At 45.0% G+C, this 15,735-nt stretch overlaps 2 protein-coding genes across 3 annotated transcripts in view; both read right to left on the reverse strand.

Moving 5' to 3' along the window:
* LOC143296332 (uncharacterized) overlaps positions 1 to 15,735 on the reverse strand; it is a 486,076-nt gene that overhangs the window by 469,242 nt on the left and 1,099 nt on the right. The window lies entirely within an intron of this gene.
* LOC143296333 (uncharacterized) overlaps positions 1 to 15,735 on the reverse strand; it is a 108,972-nt gene that overhangs the window by 54,732 nt on the left and 38,505 nt on the right. The window lies entirely within an intron of this gene.

The following is a 15,735-nucleotide window of genomic DNA, read 5'->3' on the forward strand; positions in this document are numbered from 1 at the left end:
CTGGTACAGCTCCTCATTTTTTCAAGCAGGCCAATGTCACACCACTCCCTACGAAAACTGGCCTTGACATCAATAAGCTAAGCAATTTCCATCCTGTTTTGAACCTTCCTTTCATAATAACTGTTCTGACTCAGCTGCAGAACATTCTCTCTCATAATAATCTTCTGGAAACATTTTAGTCTGCCAACAGAAAATTGCACAGTACAAAGACTGCTGTCCTCTCTATTCTCAATAGTCCACTCCCCAGGGCTGATGAGAGCCTTGTTTCGGTAATAGCGTTTCTTGACCTGAGTGTGGCTTTTGATACTCTGGATAAGCCATCCTGACATCCTGATGTGATTGATTCTTGTGCTTGTGACTACCATGAGTACACTGACGACACTGAATTGTCCATAAGTTCATTTCCCACAGAATTTTCAATTGCTTTAATAAGATAGTCAAAATTGTATTGATCATGTGCTGGCCTGGGTGAGTTTAGTTCAGTTATGCCCATCACTCCTACTGGAGCATAGGCCGCCAGAGTCCTCTGTCCTGGGCTGCCCTTTCTAATTGTCTCCAGGTGTGCCCCATCTTCTTGGTGTCTGCCTCGAGGTCACGTCGCCAGGTGTTTCTTGGCCTTCCTCTCTTCCGTTTGCCCTGGGGATTCCATTTCAGTGCCTGCCTGGTGATGTTACTGTCTGGCTTCCTCAGGGTGTGCCTAATCCATCTCCATCTTCTGCGCCGAATCTCGTCTTCGGCTGGCAGCTGGTTGGTACGCTGCCACAGGTCTGTGTTGCTGATAGTGTCAGGCCAGCATATCTGGAGGATCCTTCTCAGTCAGCTGTTGATGAAGGTCTGCACTTTCCTGATGGTGGTCTTTGTGGGAAAGCAGGGCCAGGTCATCCATGAAGTCCAGGTCATCTAGCTGGTCAAGCAGTTTCCACTGGATTCCGTTTCTTCTGTCCACTGTTGATGTTTTCATGGTCCAATCGATTGCCAGGAGGAAGAGGAAATGTGACAGGAGACAGCCTTGCCTGACTCCAGTCTTCACCTTGAAGCTGTCTGTGAGCTGTCCTCTGTGGACCACCCGACACCTCATTCCCTCATAAGAGTTCTTGATCAGGTTGACCAGCTTGATTGGCACTTCATAGTGACGTAGCAGCTTCCAGAGGGTTCCGCAGTCTATGCTGTCAAAGGCCTTCTCGTAATCGACGAAATTGATATACAGCGATGAGTTCCACTCTAAGGACTGCTCGATGATGATGCGAGAAGTGGCGATCTGGTCAATGCATAATCTGTTCTGGTGGAAGCCAGCCTGCAGGTCCCGGAGAAGGGGATCAACTGCACCTTTCATTCTCTCAAGCAGGATCCTGTTGAAGACCTTTCCTGGCACTGACAGAAGCGTTATTCCTGCTTAGTTCTCCTTTCTTGGGTAGCTTGATGAGGTAGCCCTCTTTCCAGTCTGCTGTTACTTCTTCCCAAATCTTCTCGAAGAGAGGGTACAGCATCTCTACTGTGGTCTCCAGATCTACCTTGAGTGCTTCTGCAGGGATGTCTTCTGGTCCTGCTGCTTTGCCGTTCCTCAGTAGTTTGATGGCTTTCCTGATCTCCTCCCTGGTTGGGTTCCCACAGTTGATGTCCAGGTCTCTGGACTGGGTGAGCAGCAACAAATTGAAACACAACACAGACAAGACTGAGATCATGCCAATGAGCTCAGCATCACACCTTTGTAAAGTGGACAGTGAGTTTGCTAATATTGGAGGTGATATAGTTGTTTTCAAACCGTTTGTCAAGTACGTCAATGTACATCAAGACCAAACATCGTCCATGCAGCAACGTAATAATTAGCTTCATCTGCCATGCAGCTTTTCTCCAAATTAGGAAAATTGCCAGCATTCGTCCATATCTTTCAAAGACTGCGACGGTTAAACTTGTTTCCTCCACTGTTACGTCACGTCTGGATTACTGCAGTCTGTACACGTTTGTCTTCCAGCTAATCAAATCAGTCATCTGAAGAAAGCTCTGAACAGTCCAACTACACTTGTAGTGTGGAAATCTAACTGTGAGCATGTGACACCTTTGCTCAGAGCTGCACGGACTTCTCCATTCAGTTCAAAACTGCCATGCTTGTGTAGCGTGTGCATGCTATGTGTATGTGTGTGCGTGCGTATGCGCGTGTGTGTTTGTGCTGTTCATGATGCAAGGATGGTGACTTTTTCTTCAGTGTTGATTCTTTTTCTTGATGACTATTGTGTCTATCTCTTCCATGTAATTTGTGGAGTGCCGTGAGTGATTCTTTGATATTTGATTTTTCTTGAGTATTGTTGTTTCTTTCATGTTATATTTTATTCATGAAGCGCTGTGAACATCTTTCTGAGGGAACATCGCTGTAGAAGAGCATTTCATTATCATTATCATTGTGATAGAGTAGGTGGCAAGGACTGTCTATTATTAGAGATTCAAAGAATTAAAACATCCTTGCTTCCAAGCGCCAAGTTGTAACAAAGTACACTTGGTGGTAAAGGCCTGTGATTTATTGTTTGGATTTAATTTGGATAAAAGAATTGAAACATTAAAGGGAATAATTTTGGATCTATTTTGTTGTGGATCTTCATCCTGTTGGTGACGCCACTTTTGTAAGCCGTGTTATGAACCGAGTGGTTTCTTATATCTAAAGGGGATAGTACAATAGAATTACTATGATTAACTGTGTTAAAGGATAGAAAAGTTCCACGCGCAGGCCAGGGACATATAGCAAGCCAGTCACAAATGGGATTTCTATTGTTTTATTATAATATTAAGTAAAGAAGAAGAGATAAGAGAAAATGAGAAGACAGAGAGAAAACAGTGCAAGTGATATGGCGATGACGCTAGCCGTTGCGGGAACACACACTGCTTGCGACACAGCAAGAGAGAGGGAGAGAGCAGGCTCTAGCCAGTGACTGGCCAGGTGGAAAAGTGACCAGTGATCAACCACTCCGTCTATTTATGCAAGTTAAGCGAACTGCAATGACGCTAGAGTGTGCTGCAAAGCGAATCAACTCCAATCAGGCTAAATCTGATTAGAACTGTTTGTTACAAGGTGTTCAGTGATAGATTTCTCAATGATCCCTGAACCAATTTACGTCGGATAGGTTGCAAAAGAAAGAGCTCAACACCTACTTTCTGATGAGTATAAAATGAAGTGTTGATTATTTAAGATAAATTTATAATCTTAATTTAAGTCACCTGAAAAGGGTCAGTTTTAGCAAGTTTGTCACTGAAAATTACAAACTGCTTTAAATCAGTTTTACGTAGACAAACACAAACGAAATAGATTTAAAGATGGAATTGTGCGAATCTGCTAGTATATAATACTTGCTTTTTACTGACAAAAGAGATATTTAATTAAATACGCCGCGTCACAAACACAAGTTTCCGCTCACCCAATGGTGTTGTGGAGTGGTTGTGTGACGAGAGGGACAAAATGATGCATGCTTAGCGTCAGTTGAAATCTTTAGACTGATTAAACTGAAATCAAGTATGCTTCTAACTGATTAAAATGTGTGTGAGCACAACAAATATAATATTGCAGCGAACGATACAGAGACTTGATTTAATAGATGTTTAGAGAATAGGTTTAGAATGGGCTTTGCATTCAAACCGGGGAATGGCGTCACACATTCTGTGCAAGCTGTTGAAGACTGGCAAGTTAGTTGTGGAAAACGCGTCTGCTATACAGCTTGTGTGTGAAACAGTATCTTAAGCATGAGCTGAGCTCTTGGCATCATCTCCCCCCATCTTTTGAAATCCATCGTCTGTGATGGTTAATTAAAAGTAATTCTTGTGAGCAGACTTAGCTGAGCATCAAACAAGAATTATCGAGCAGGTAAAGGGAGATAATCTAGCTAGCTAGATACAGTGAAATTTGGAGTGGCTGCAACATTCTTAGGAACAATACCCTACTATATTCAAAGTGGCATTAGCCAGGTGAAGTTATGGATTTGAACTTAGTCCAATGCATCCCAAGTTAACTTTGAACACTTTGATATAGAGAAGGGGTCCCAATTTTGTAAATACACTATGAAGTTGGAAAGCATTCATTTTTGTACCCATCAATCTATGTATCAACACTTTCATATATACACATATATACATGTAGAGTTGCATACATGTATGATACCGTAGATCATAACATGAATTCTGCAAAAATGACATGAAAACAGCATCAACAGGAATGACATGTTAAACAACATATACAGCACTGCTTCAGTTTGCCAAGATAAAACAAAACAAACAACACGAGTATTGGCATCATGATTGTTCTCGCTGCGAAATGTTCATCATCAGTCTCCTCACACAGTCAGTGGTGCCCTGGATGCCAGTCATGTGGATTGCCTAGGGGTGGGAGCTGATAGTGAAGGCGGCTCTGGTGCAGCTTGAAGGATTCATGTCCTGGGTCTAGGTCTGGGCCTGACCAGCCACACACCACTGTCACTGTCATTGTCAGTGTCAGACACTTTGTCCTGGCGATGCAGTGGGGACAGGTCAGTTGGCGTGACAACAGGTGGTTGTTGGCTGGACCTCTGCGGTGTGGGGCTGACTGTGGGACCACAGTGTCAAGTGTGGTGCTGTGGTGCCTCCATTGTCATCTGCGTCTCTTGCGTTGCTGGCTTGGAGCTGGAACAGCTGACGTCTGTTCGGGTATCCCAGTGTGTGTGGTGGCAACACACTGTTTGTAGACTGGGACTGCAGGCTGGTGGTCAGCCTTCTTTTGCCTGGCTTTCTGGTAGCACCGCTTGTGGTGACACTGGTCCTCGGTGTGGCCAGACCATTCACACCAGACACAGTGTGGAGGGTCTGGTGTGCGGTCAGTAGCACAGCGGCGAGGATGAAAGGCTGGTCCTGGTGGGTGTGGGCGGTGAGCTGGCATGGGAGACTGCAGATGACGTCACAGGCTGGTGTTCTCAGCTGTGAGTGTGGCCAGCTGAGCTTCCAGGCGGACAACAGTGGTGTTGTCTATGCTGGGGCAGGTGTTGTAGGTGTGGCTGTCCTCCCTCAGCCATCACTGGGCCTCCTTCGCTGCCTTGAAGGTGGTGTCAAGGTAGTCACGGATGAAGCGCCTGACATCGCGCCTGAGTGCGGCTGGCTGAAGGCCTCTGGCGAAGGTGTCACAAAGGATGGTTGCTGACACCTGGATCGCCACATCTTCAGCCTTGTTAATCTTGATCCATAGGTACCGAAGATGGGATGTGTGGTCGGTCACTGTCTCCTTGGGCTGCTGCTGTTTGTTGAAGAAGGCCGTGGCAAAGGCTGTGGCGTCAAGCTGCTCTCCTCAGTTCTCTTCAAGAACCACAATGTTCTTGGCTGGGGTGTCCACTTCAGTCGCTTGCAGCCTGATGATCTGGCGAGCTCTGCCTGCAAAGACTGAGATCAGCCAGAGAGAGGCTGTCGCGTCATCCAAGGGCTGTAGCTGGAGTATCAGTCTGGCCTCCTGGATAAAGTCTTCAACCTCACTGCCGGTTTCCTCACTGGACAGCATCAGGAGTTTGGACAGGAAGTCGGTTGAAGCCATTTTGACGGGGCGACGTTTCTTTTTGTGGACTTATGTACCTGCTGCATTGACTTCTCTCTTCTCCTATGTTTAACTATCCCTATGTGACTGTTGATACAACCTCTTGTCCCTGTACGATCCTGCTCACAGTGCCAAGTTGTGATAGAGTAGGTGGCAAGGGCTGTGATTTATTACTAGAGATTTAACTCACTCAGTATGGCCAATCTTCTCTTCTCCTCCACACAGATCCCTCGGATGTCCAGTGGGTGTCTGAATGACCCAACCTTTAGCTTCCGTCGTCAGAATTGTGGTATTCTTTGTCAACATTCACGTCTTCAGTATAAGAGCCTTCCACTTGCAATATTTTGATGATGGTAATGGGGGTGAAACACTGTTAACGTCGTCTCTTTCGCCGATCGTATGGAAAGAGTTAAAGAATTAAAACATCCTTGCTCCCAAGCGCCAAGTTGTAACAAAGTACACTTGGTGGTAAAGGGCTGTGATTTATTGTTTGGATTTAATTTGGATAAAAGAATTGAAACATTAAAGGGAATAATTTTGGATCTGTTTTGTTGTGGATCTTTATCCTGTTGGCGACGCCACTTTTGTAAGCCGTATTATGAACCGAGTGGTTCATTATATTTAAAGGGGGCAGTACAAAAGAATTACTGATGATTTACTGTGTTAAAGGATAGAAAAGTTCCACGCGCAGGCCAGGGACATATAGCAGGCCAGTCACAAAAGGGTTTTCTATTGTTTTATTACAATATTAAGTAAAGAAGAAGAGAAAATGAGAAGATAGAAAACAGTGCAAGTGATATGGCGATGACACTAGCCGTTGCGGAACACACACTGCTTGCGACACAGCAAGAGAGAGAGAGAGCAGGCTCTAGGCAGTGATTGGCCAGGTGGAAAAGTGACCAGTGATCAACCACTCCGTCTGTTTATGCAGGTTAAGCAAACTGCAATGACCCTCACCTGTGCTGCAAAGCGAATCAACTCTCATCAGGCTCAATCTGATTAGAATCGTGTTTGTTTCAAGGTGTTCTGTGATAAATTTCTCAACGATCCCCGTGAACCGATTTACATCGGATAGGTCACAAAAGAAAGAGCTCAACACCTACTTTCTAATGAGTATAAAATGAAGTTTGATTATTGAAGATAAATTTATAATCTTAATTTATGTCACCTGAAAAGTGTCAGTTTTAGCAAGCTTGTCGCTCTTCTTGACTTGTCAGCCACCTTTGACACGACAGACCATTCAATCCTTCTTTCCCGTCTTTATTTTACATTTGGCATCAACGGCGCTGTTCTCAGCTGGTTCAAATCTTATTTCACTGATCGATTCCAGTCTGTCATCATCGATAATTTCCAGTCTGAACCTGTTAAAATCAAACTCGGAGTCCCACAGGGAACTGTTTTAGGCCCAGTTCTCTTCACATTGTACACTGCTCCTCTCGCTGAAATTATCAACCACCACAATGTTAGTCATCATTCCTATGCTGATGACACTCAACTTCAGAAGAGTGATACCCCTGAAAAATTGTCCACGCTCTTCCAAGAAACATCTGAATGCGTCCTGGACATTCAAAACTGGATGACTCTAAATAAATTACAGTTGAACACAGACAAAACTGAAGCAGTGATCATAGGAACTAAACAAAAACTCTCTTCCATCACAGCTGACAAAATCAAACTGGGCAATACATCTGGATATCCCTCTTTCCAGCTCAGTCAGGAACCTTGGTGTTGTTTTTGACAACACACTGTCCATGCACAAATTTATCAGTCAGACATGTCAATCCTGCTACTGTCAATTGCGATGCGTCAGCTCCATTCGGAAATATCTGTCCACCGACACAACATCTGGACTTGTCGTTTTTCTCATTCTCTCTTGCCTTGACTACGGTAACTCCCTATTGTCTGGTTTGTCTGCTTCATCCATTCAGTCCCTTCAGCGCATACAAAACTCTGCTGCCACACTCGTCCTCAGAAAGAAAAGATCTGGGCACATCACTCCTATTTTGCAACATCTCCATTGGCTCCCTGTCTCACACAGAATAAAGTATAAGATCAGCACTCTATGTTACAAATGTACTCACAAATCTGCCCCTTCCTATCTTTGTCGCTGCCTTCACCTCTACACTCCATCTTGCTCTCTACGATCAGCTTCGGATCCACTCTGTTTACGCATACCCAGATTCAAACACTCCACTGTTGGGCGCCGTTCTTTCTCTGTCTCTGGACCTTGCATTTGGAATGAACTTCCTCTTTTGCTTTGTCAGGTCTGTGCACTCAGCTCTTTGAAGTCTGGCTTTAAAACCCACCTCTTCACAAGATAGCCTCCCTCCCCTGCCTCTTCCTTGTCTTCAGTTTCTTAGTTATGCATGTGTGTGAATGACTGGTGTGAAAGCGCTTAGATTTGTCTCTGCGCAAGATTCAGCGCTATATAAATATTGTCATTATTATTACTATCATTATCATTATTATTTAAATTACAAACTGCGTTAAATCAGTTTAATGTAGACTGTGTTGTCATCTCTCACACTAGAAATAACAATTGAGCCTATTCTTGTGCTCTAATCACTGCATTTATTCTCTACAAGATGTCTGCCATGTCCGTACTACTTTTTCCTTGGGACTTCCAGCGAGTGACTATTCGCACGGAAGCCGTGTACAATTTCACGACATCTCCCTCCTTTGAGATTGACAAATCAAGCCACTCGAAATGGCTTGCGTAATTATTTGTTTAGAGTTCATATTGATAATCGAGGATGGGAGGATACAGCGATAAAGCAACATTTTTTTTTTGCTTTCAAAGTTCAGCCCTTTTAGTCTCTGTAGCAGGCTGGTGTGACGATGGTACGGCCACTGCGAGACGTCCGTACTTGAGCTTCCGGACTGCTGTTGCCCTCTGGCGGTCGTCCTGATGGTTGTCCCGGTCGTGGTCCACTGGAGGTGGCTCCTGGACAGCATGCGCTGCCCTCAGAATGCGGCACGGCACCCTTGGTCGACGAGCTGCCTGGGGATGCTGGGACAGAACCCTGGCTGGAGACTGGGCGTGATGCCTGGACTTGCTGAGGCTCGGTTAAGTATGAGCCTGCTCTGGTTGTAGTCGGCCCTCTGCATGCTGCTCGCTGAGGCTCAGTTGAGGATGAGCCTTGGCTAGTTGGAGCTGGCCCTCTGCACGGATGATCATCTTTCATCATGTCACTGGATACAGGGTTTTGGGTAGTGCATAAGGACGGGATTGTTTGGACTGGGTTGGGGTAGGGTGGGGGAATTTCAGGCTGTTTGAACGGCCTGAGGTGTCTTCGGTTCCTCCGGTACTTGCTGCTTGGAGTCTGTACTACATAGGACCGTGGTGCATACTGTTCTTGCACGATGGCTGGATTTCCCCAGGTTTTCTCGTTGTCGAGCTTCTGGAGGACTGTATCACCGGGGCGAAGTTCTTCTAGTGAACGTGCTCCATGGTGACGATCAAAGCAACGTTTGTAGCTTTCCTTGGCTGCTTCGTCTCTGGCTGCGACAAGAGATCTGTCATGACTGAGGGGGTCAAGGTTGATGGGGAGAGTGGGAAGGGTTGTCCTTAGTTTCCTTCCAGATGCCAGTTCTGCAGGACTGACACCAGTTGCTGCGATAGGTGTATCTCTGTAGATCAATAGAGCTAGGAGGGGATCAGGTTGAGAGAGGATCCGCTTTGCTGACTGGACCGCTCGCTCGGCCTCACCGTTTCCAGATGCGAAGTATGGACTTGATGTCTCATGCTTGAAGTTCCATGATTCAGCGAATTTCTGGAACTCAGAAGAAACGAACTGCTTGCCGTTGTCTGTGAGTAGGATTTCAGGTATTCCCTGGTGCGCAAAAATGTTCTTCATCCATCCAATCACCTCTGCCGAAGTGATCTTTCTGAGGTAAGCTATCTCAATGTACCTCGAATAGTAGTCTATCAGGACTAGGTAGTTGCCTCCCTTGAAGTCAAAGAGATCTGCTGCACATTTCTGGAATGGTCTCTGTGGCAGTTCGGTGGTGATCAGCGGTTCTTTGCGTTGAGTTGGTTGTCTTTCCTGGCAAAACTTGCATGTAGAGACCAACTGCTTGATGCGCTCGTTGATGAGCGGGAACCAGACTGAACAATTCGCACGTTCCCGGCACTTGGTGATTCCGAGGTGTCCGTCGTGAATCCTTGCCAGGATGTCTTCTCGTAGACTGTGTGGAATGACGATTTGGCTTCCACGTGTGAGGAATCCACGATGTTCGCTCAGCTCGTTGTGTACTGCATACGGGTCACGCAAACTTGGATCAACATCAGATGCATGTTCTGGCCAACCTACATGTGTGTAGTGAAGTGCTGCTTGCATGACACTATCTTTCTTGGTTTCTTCTTCGATCTGCATGAGGCGCTTGTCAGATGCCGCCCACTTCCATGTCATGTCCACGCTGGCAATGTATGCGTCAATGTCTTCCATCAACTGTGTAACGTCATCATCACTCTCTGGTCCTTCACCCGGCTGTGGACTCCTCGATAGTGCATCTGCAACTACCAGTTGTTTGCCTGGTACATACTCAGCAATGACATTGAATCTCATAAGTCGCAGCGGTGTGTCATGAAGATGTCTTGAGTTGATGAGAGGTAGGAGGGGCTTATGGTCTGTCTCTAAAGTGAATCGATCCAGGCCCATCAGATACTGTTGGAAACGCTCGCATGCACAAACACCAGCTAGCAACTCTTTCTCTTTTTGCGCGTATCGCTTCTCTGTAGAGTTCAGTGTCCTCGAACAATATGCCACTGGCTTCTGGTCGCCATCATGTTCTTGGAGGAGTACCGCTCCAAGGCCGTACGAACTTGCGTCACAGCTCACTCTCGTCGGCTTGTTGGGGTCATAGAAGACCAAAGTGGGAGCAGTTGTGAGGAGTTCTTTGACTGTGCGCAATGCCTTCTTCCCAGGTCCAACATCTGTCTTTCTCGAGGAGTTCTGTGAGTGGGCGCATGATGACAGACAGGTTCTTGACGTAGCGACCAATGTAATTGATCATGCTGATGGCTCTTCGAAGCTCAGCCACGTTGCTTGGGTCAGGCATGTTGATAATGGCTTCAACTTTGGCTGGATCTGGTGAGATTCCGTCCTTGGTGATGACATGACCCAGAAATTCAATCTCCCTCTGCCTGAACTCACATTTCTGGCGGTTCAGCTTCACGTGAGCATCAGTCAGCTTCTTCAAGACGCTCTCCAGGTCCTTCTCATGAGCTTGATCATCAGGGCTGTGAATGAGGATGTCATCGAAATAACATATGACGCTTTTCTCGTCCCTGAGGATCATTTCCATCGTTCGCTGGAATATCTCGGGTGCCGATGATATGCCAAATGGTAACCTCTTGTAGAAGTACCTTCCACACGGGGTTATGAAGGTGGTGAGCTTGGCTGACTTAGGGTTGAGTGGGATCTGCCAGAACCCAGAAGTACAATCCAGTTTTGTGAATACGGTTGACCCTGACAGTTTGTGGACAATATCCTCCAGTGTTGGCAAGATGTACCTTTCTCTTTTCACAGCTGCATTGAGTTTCTTCAAATCCGTGCAAATGCGGACATCGCCGGACTTCTTAAGGACCGGAACCATTGGGCTACACCAGTCGGTAGGCTCTGTCACTTCTTCAATTATTCCCAGCGTCTTCATTCTATTGAGTTCTTTCTTCGTCTTTTCAATGAGTGGGAGTGGAATTCTGCGTGCTGTGTGCAAGCTGTACAGCTTGGCGTTTTCATCCAAGATAATCTTGACAGGAGGACAGTTCATCGGTAAGTCATCGAGTTCCCCAAAAGGCTTGTTGACTGCTTCGATCCTCTGTACGAAACCCATCCTGTGTGCAGCTTCTCTGCTGAGTAGATTGTCGCTGTTCATATTCACAATGAAGAGACGAAGTGAGTGCGACTGGTTATGAACAGTAGTGGAGGTGACAAATTGTCCTTCGCACTGCATCGCGCCTGGGCTGCGTAGAATGGAGTTGGTCTTCTGTAGCTGTGGACGTGGTGATAGTTTCTGAAGCTGCGACGTAGAGATCACGGAGACGTCTGCTCCAGTGTGAATCTTAAACTTCACTTGACCTCCCACAATGTTGAGGGTTGCCGTCCACGGTGGCTCAGTACGTGTTATGCACGATGACTTGTCGCCTAGCGCCCCAACAAAGTGTTCAACTCCATCTTTATCTTGTACTTCACTCAGTGATGAGTACCCGCTTCTGCATACTGATGCAAAATGATTCATTTTTATTACAGATCCTGCACTGCTTTCCTTTTGCCAGACAGACTTCTGTTTCTCTGTGGGAGCGACCACATCTCGAACAGGATTTTGTGGCTGTACTGCCTCCTCTTCCTTTTCCTCCTCTGCCGCCGCGTGCGCTGCCTTGTGGTTGTCTATGACAACCTCTATGGCCAGTGCCGCCGCCTCGTGGGAGTCCTCTTCCTGTACCACGTTGACTGTTATCATGCCTACCACCTCTGTGACCACTGGTTCTATCAGAGTGTACTGCATCAATGGTAGTCTGGCGTTGCTCGGAAATCTGACCCTTCACAGTCTCGGACTGTCGTGCCTGTGTTACAGCTTTCTCAAGAGTGAGATCTGCTTGCATTTGTAGCTTCTCAGACAGCTCTGAATCAAGTAATCCCAGTACTAATCTGTCTCGAATTGCTTCCTCTTTGTTCGGGAAGTCTGCTGTTTCCGCTAACTCATAAAGTGCACGAACGTAGGTCTCGAAAGTCTCATCTGTTTTCTGACTTCTTGCATGAAACCTTGCTCTTTCATGTATCACGTTTTTCTTTGGGACGAAGTATTCATCAAACTTAGCCAATATGACGTCAAACTTCTTGCTATCATCTTCACTAAGTCTAAATGAACCTAAGATACGTTCAGCCTCAATGCCCATGACGTAAATCAGAGTATTTATCTGAATGTCTTCTTCTTTGTTCAGTTTTGATGCGACGTGGTAGCGCATAAATCTTTGCTTCCACTCAGGGCAGAATGACGGTTTAGAAAAATCAAACGTGTCCGGTGCTTTGAACGAGGGCATTTAAAAAAAATATATTTTGGATGAACAGAGTCAGTACTCACGGCGTTTAGGTCAGTTCTCGACGCTGCCACCATGTGTTGTCATCTCTCACACTAGAAATAACAATTGAGCCTATTCTTGTGCTCTAATCACTGCATTTATTCTCTACAAGATGTCTGCCATGTCCGTACTACTTTTTCCTCGGGACTTCCGGCAAGTGACTATTCGCACGAAAGCCGTGTACAATTTCACGACATAGACAAACACAAATGGAATAGATTTAAAGATGGAACTGCAACGATTCTGCCTGTATATAACACTTGCAGTTTACTAATCCCACAAAAAAGATACTGAATTAAATATGCTGTGTCACAAACACAAGTTTCCACTCGCCCAGTGGTGTACAGTGACACTAGTTGTGGAGTGGTTGTGTGACGAGACAGACAAAATGATGTACGTAGGCTCAGTGTCAGTTGAAATCTTTAGGCTGACGAACGATTAAACTGAAATCAAGTTTACTTCTAACTGATTTAAGTGTGCGTGTAAGCACAACAAATATAATATTGCAGCGAACAATACAGAAACTTGATTTAATAGATGTTTAGAGAATAGGTTTAGAATGGGCTTTGCATTCAAACCGGGAATGGCGTCACACATTCTGCGCGAGGGGTTGAAGCCCGCAAGTTAGTTGCGAAAAAGGCGTCTGCTATACAGCTTGTGCCTGAAGCAGTATCTGAAGCCTGAATTGAGCGCATGGCTGCGTTATTATTATCATTATTAAAGAGAGAAAAGAAGAGACAGAAAGAGGGAAATGAAGAGACACAAACAGCAAGAGGAAGAGAGAGAAATACAGGCATCGAAACGGGTAGAAATTCGGAGGGGAATGGGCAAAAACAGGGAGAGGAAGAGAAAGAAACAGGGAAAAGAGAGAGAAGGGCAGAAACTGGCAGAGGATGAGAGAGAAAGTGGGAGATGAAGGGGTACAAACGGGGCGAGAAATACAGAAACTGGGAGAGGAAGAGATAGAAACGGAGAAGGGAAGAGAGAAAAAATGGGCAGTAAAGACAGAAAAAGGAACAGACAGAAACTGGGCGACGAAGAAAGAAACAGTGGAAGAGAGAGGAGGAGGAATTTTTGTTAATGTCCCGTCACACATATCGGTGAATGAAGACATTTTGTTAAAGTATTTATGAATACATTTGAGTATTATCAGTTAGAAGGGGTGGGAGATGTGAATGAATGGAGGGTTGGGGAAAACTGGGCAAATGAGGGTGAAATTTGAAAAAAGAAAAAAAAATCTAAATACGATTACAGGAAATTACTTAAAGGACGTAATAAACTGACAAGCGAAACAACTGATAATGAATGCAAAAAGTCAAAAACATCAACGTTCTCAGTCACTTGTGAAGACACACTTTCGTGTACATAAGGCGTCATCAAGCTACAGTCAAAAATTATATGCTTAATCGTCAGGTTACTAAAGCATATGCACTTGACATTAGAACAATACTTGGTCCGTAATGAATTTGATAATAGCCTGAGAGCTAAACTCCGAACTGGTCTGCGAATCGGACCAAAGTCTGAGTCAACTGACGAGGTTTTAGACTTGAATTCAAGCACCTATAAAAGTTTCTATCATGTATATTGCTTATTTCCTTGTATGACAATGGGCAATATACTTTTATACAATCTATATGATTCTTTGATCCCCTTTTTGCTGCCCTGTCTGCTTGGTTGTTATAAAGGAATCCAGTGTGGGATGGTATCCAACAAAAATCAACATTTGTACCCTTCACAAATAGGGAGTGCAATAAATACCTAATTTCAAATAATAAATCTTCTCTTTGATTATTCTGAAAAAGCAGCAAACTTTTTAAAACAGATTGAGAATCAACACAAAATAGGATATTACTTACTATGATTGGTATATCAACAAGATGATTTAAAGCCATAAGGATGGCCACCAATTCAGCTGTAAAAATTGAATGTCCCTTACCTAAATGCAGTCGAGACCGGATGTAAGAAAGTCGTCGGGACCCACTTTTTGTCTTCCATACATCCGGTCTTTACTACAAGCGGATAACCGGATGTATGAAAATATTGAGGATCGACTTTCATACATCCGGCCACGCGTCTTTTACTTGATAAAAGTAGTTTTTTTTCATGTTATTTTTGTATTTACTTTTTTTTATGTTTAAATGTTTTCATACATATCCTAGTAAGAAGAAAAGGTTTGTGAATAACAAGTGGAAAAGTACATGTACTTACATACACACAGTCAGGACAACCGGTAGAAAGAGCAACTGTTTGTGGGAACTGTTCTGCTTTGCATGTGCCGTGCACTCCCCCCCCCCCCCCACTCCCTCCATGCGTGTGTGTGTGCGCGTGCGCGCGCGCGCGCGCGTGTGTGTGTGTGTGTGGCACGACTGTATTGTGTGTGTTCCCTCCACAACCCTTTTGCGCTTTTGACGATGTTTTTGGTCGTGGAATCTTTGTAAGGGCCGTTGACGTAGCAAATAAAATTTTCTGAGTTCTCTCTCTCTCTCTCTCTCTCTCTCTCTCTCTCTCTTTGTGTGTGTGTGTGTGTGTGTGGTGTTGTTTTCTTTCTCAACATCACAGTATGTTGATTAAATTAAAAAAATTTACTTTTTTTCTTATTCAACAAAATATTACCAAAAAAATTGTTTTGTTCGTTCTAATAAATAGTATTTCAATCAAGCTATAAATAAACATTATTATGAACCAAAATGACATCCGTAGCGCTACAGTATAGATGCAAAATACTCTAACACTCTTTGAGAGAAATAGACAGATGGGGGCATTTAGAGAAGGGGGCACATAGAGACGGGGGCACATAGAGATGGGGGCACATAGAGACGGGGGCACATAGAACACTGTACCTTAAAAATATAACTGAGTTTAGGGCAGATAGAGACGTTTTTTGAGTGCTGGGAGCAGAGACGAGGGCACATAGCTACGCACCCCATACACACACCCAACTACTGCACCCCCACCACTTCCTCCCCCTTCCCCTCACACACACACACACACACACACACACACACACTGATGCGCTCACGCACACACACTGACACGCACACACACACACACACACACACACACTTGTATTGCCCCCGTTATGCGGTCGCAAACTTTTTACTACCAATGTACTGCTACCAAT

Source organism: Babylonia areolata, chromosome 21 (genome assembly GCF_041734735.1).
Source record: "Babylonia areolata isolate BAREFJ2019XMU chromosome 21, ASM4173473v1, whole genome shotgun sequence".
In the NCBI taxonomy this organism is placed as follows: Eukaryota; Metazoa; Mollusca; class Gastropoda; order Neogastropoda; family Buccinidae; genus Babylonia; species Babylonia areolata.